We start from the raw sequence: 4,430 nt of genomic DNA, 5'->3' as shown, positions 1-4,430 counted from the left end.
CTACCAGGAAGTGACCTAATGCAAGGTGAATTCTGACCGTTGCTGAAAGAGCAGCCTATCTCAGTGCCTGGGCCAGGAGGAGAGCTGTTCCAACCAGGAATGTCTGTGAGGGTGTGTTGGGAGAGGTAAGGTTTGGGCTGAGTCTTGAAAAATTTTGATAATGGGAGAGAAGGGAGAAGGGTGGGGAAGTCTAGAGCAGATTCAGGCCCCAGCGGGGAGGAGGGCAAGGCAGGAAGATAGGACAGAGAATATGTGATGGTGGTGAGACCCAAGAGGCAGGTAACAGCTGCATGGCGGAATGGTAGGGGCTGACACTGCCTTCACTTCCACCTGGGCAGCTGTACATTTTTGGACAAGTGACTGATTTTTCATGTTCTCTGCTACCCTCCATGCAGAAAAAGCTCAAATGAGAATCCTCAGGGCTGGAGAATTTGCTGATCCCCCATTCTAACATGTTTGGCTCCCCACCTAAGCAGCCAACAGCTTCAGCCTCCCTACTCTCACTGAGCCTACCTACACTCACTTCTGAGAGGTTGTGTGGCTTAGAGGAAAAGCCACAACTCTGCTACTTGCTAACTGGGCAAGTCATTTAACTTCTCTGTGCCTCAATTTCCTTACCTGTCAAAGGGCGATAGTATCTACCTCATAAGGTTGTATTTGAAGATTAAATTAATCAAGACATTTAAAGCATCTAGAATATGGCCCAGCTTCCAGTAAGAAAAGACAGTAGACATTAGCTCCACCACCTGTCTGTCAGTTTGTCATACTATGGTGGCTTTCATGTTAGCTACTATGATGCTGGAAGCTATCCTACCAGCATTTCAAATACCTGCGCGGTCACCCATAGTAGACAGGTTTCTGTGGAGCTTTCAGACTGAGACAGGCTAGGAAGAAAGTCCTGGCAATCTACTTCTGAAAATTATCCAGTGAAAACCCTGGAGATCACAGCAGAGTATTGTCCGATATAGTGCTGGAAGATGAGCCTCCTGGGTTGGAAGACACTATACAATAGCCTCAATGGACTCAAATGTACTAATGATCATGAAGATGGCTAAGGAGTGGCCATGGCGAATGTTTTGTTGTGTTGTTGTTGTGTTATCCTGTGATGGTTAAGGTTATGTGTCAACGTGGCTAGGCCATGATTCTCATTGGTTTGGCAAATATTATGTAATCATCCTCCATTTTGTGATCTGTGAGCAGCCAGTCAATTGAAAGTGGAGTTTCTTTGGGGGTATGGCCTGCATCCAATATATATGGATGTTCTGGCAAAGTTCCCTCTCTCTCTCTCTCTCTCGATCCTGCATCTGACTCATCAACCTCTTGTTCTTGGGAAACGAGCCAGCAACCTTCTGCCTGACTTGCCAATTTTGTGTTTATCACCCCCTACAACCATGTGAGTCAGGAGAAGCCTCCAGCTGGATGCCTGTCCCGTGGATTTGGTACTTGCCCATCTCCACAACTGCATGACCCATTTCCTTGAAATAAATCTCTCTCTCTATATATTTATAGAGAGCCCTAGTGGTGCAGTGGTTAAGAACTTAGCTGGTAACCAAAACGTCGGCAGTTCAAATCCACCAGCTGCTCCCTGGAAAGCTTTTGGAGCAGTTCTACTCTGTCCAATATAGGCTTGCTATGAGTTGGAATCCACTTGATGGCAATGGGTTTGGTTTTTTTGCTTGTTTGTTTATATATATTTATATATACACTTTCTGCAAAAAAACTCTTTAAAGTGTTAAAAAGCAAAGATGTCACTTTAAGGACTAAGGTGTGCCTAACCCAAACCATGGCATTTTTAATGGCCTCATAAGCATACAAAAGCTGGGCAATGAATAAAGAAGACCAAAGAGGAATTGATGCCTCTCAATTATGGCGTTGGTGAAGAATATTGAATATACCATGGACTGGCAGAAAAACGAACAAATCTGTCCTAGAAGAAGTACAGCCAGAATGCTCCTTAGAAGCAAGGATGACGAGACTTTGTCTCACACACTTTGTACCTGGAGAAGGACATCATGCTTGGTAAAGTAGAAGGCCAGTGAAAAAGAAGAAGACCCTCAACGAGATGAATTGACACAGTGGCTACAACAGTGGGCTCAAGCATAACGATGATTGTGATAATGGCACAGGACTGGGCAGTGTTTCATTCTGTTTGCACATAGGATTGCTATGAGTCAGAATCAACTCGATGGCACCTAACAACATATATACACTATCTTAGTCATCTAGTGCTGCTATAACAGAAATACCACAAGTCGATGCTTTAACAAAGAGAAATCTATTCTCTCACAGTCCAGGAGGCTAGAAGTCCTATGTCAGGGGGCCGCTTCCAGGGGAAGGCTTTCTTTCTCTGTCAGCTCTGGGGGAAGGTCCTTGTCATCAATCTTCCCCATTCAAGGAGTTTCTCAGCACAGGGACCCCAAGGTCCAAAGGACTCCCTATTCTCCTGGCTCTTGTTTCTTGATGGTATGAAGTTCCCCTGTCTCTCTGCTCGTGTCCCTCTTTTATTTCTCGAAAGAGATTGACTCAAAATACAACCTAATCTTGTAGATTGAGTCCTGCCTCATTAATATAACTGCCTCTAATCCTGCCTCTTAACATCATAGAGGCAGGATTTACAACACATAGGAAAATCATATCAGATGACCAAATGGTGAACAATCACACAATACTGGAAATCATGGCCTAGTCAAGGGGACACAATTTAATTCATAACATGCACTTCACTGATTTTGCTCCTCTGGAGAACCCAGCCTAAGACATATACATAAGGTCACCATGAGTCAGAACCAACTTGACAGCAACTAACAACAACAGCAACAAAGACATTAGCTAATATTGTCACTGTAGTCAGGGGCTTTCATAATCATGCAAAATTTTATGAGGTTATCCCTCTGCTAGGCCACAGGATTTGGCCTTTGCTGCCACCTCTCTCTGGCCTCAGGGTTCTCCCCACAAGTGTGGTTCCTGTTGACCTGTCTACCCAACAAACGCTTCAAGTCAGTCACTCCCTCTTTTTGCTCCTGTCTGCTTACGTCCACTATTGACTTCTTGGGATAAGATTAGTTCTGCTTTGTACCCGCAGGGCCTGGACAGGGACGCAAGACTGGATGAAACCCAAGTAAATGCTTTCTGGGAATGCACAGGACACCCAGACATCTTCGGTTCCTGGGTCAGCCAGGTTCCTGACATTGGATCTAAATGGCCAGAGAGAAGGCCCTGGTGCCTCAGTGGCTCCCCAGGGGCAGCCAGCTCACAGCCCTGCATGTACCCAGATCTGGGAAATACCTGTTAGTTGTTTGCTCCATCGGCCAGAACAGCATCCAGCTATGCAAAGACAGCCCCCAGATCTCCAAGAACAAGGCTGGGATCAGATACAACTCTGCCTTGTCACAGCAGAGGGGCAGGTGGGAAATGGTGGATTGGCTTACAGAACAAAGCCCGGGCCCTTTCCCAGCTCCAGGCCCGACTGGCTGCTCCTCAGCAAATTGGGAGGGTCTTGGCAATTCTCTTTGAACTCCCAGGTTCACTTCGCCCCCGCTCCCGCCCTTCTTACCCACTCTTGGGGCTTTCTCCTAACACCCCCGTACATTGTAAAGCCTTCTCTAAGAGCTCCTAAGCCAGAGTTTCTCTTTATTGCTGGTTTTTAGCGATTTGATTATGGCGTACCTTGGTAAGGTTTGCTTTGTGTTTATCCTGCTTGGGGTTCATTCACTAAATTTAGAAAAATTTCAGTCATTATTTCTTTGAAATGTTTTCAGTATTCCTACTGTCCAACTAGTGTCCCTGGAGCAAGTGGTTAAGTGCTTGACTACTAACCGAAAGGTTATCAGTTCGAATCCACTCAGAGGAACCTCAGAAGAAGGGCCTGCCCATCTGCTTCTGAAAGGTCATAGACTTCAGAACCCTGTGAAGTACAGTTCTACTCTATGCACATGGGATCGCCATGAGTTGTAATCAATATGAAGGCACCTTTTTTTTTTTTTCTTCTTTTTTTGATGTCCAACCAGTGCCTCTGGTTATGTTTCTCAGAGATGGTCTGCACAGGTGTGCACCTGGTGTTTGCTAACAAGGCTCCACTTGAATCAAAATCTCCAAGGAGCCTAGGAGTCTGTGTTTCAAACAAGTTCCAGAAAGGGACTTAGGCCCAGTGTTCTGAGTCCAATTGGCTGGGACTGTGAGTGCCTTAATGGCAGGGCCTGGTTAATTGAATGGAACACTCAGCTGCAAGGGTGACACTTCAGTCACTGAGTCAGCAAGATTTGTGCCCTTTCCCTGCCTGGGCCCTAAAGCCTAATGCTAAAAGGATAATACTTGGACTCATGAATTTCAGACATCAGCCAGCATAGGAAAAAGATTCTTTGGGGGCTTTGAGGGGCTCCCTCAAATCCCACCAAGGAGGCCTCCAGGCTCTGCTCTCTGTAAAACGGAGA

Source organism: Elephas maximus, chromosome 1, assembly GCF_024166365.1.
Source record: "Elephas maximus indicus isolate mEleMax1 chromosome 1, mEleMax1 primary haplotype, whole genome shotgun sequence".
In the NCBI taxonomy this organism is placed as follows: Eukaryota; Metazoa; Chordata; class Mammalia; order Proboscidea; family Elephantidae; genus Elephas; species Elephas maximus.
Note: the sequence above shows the minus strand (reverse complement) of the source record.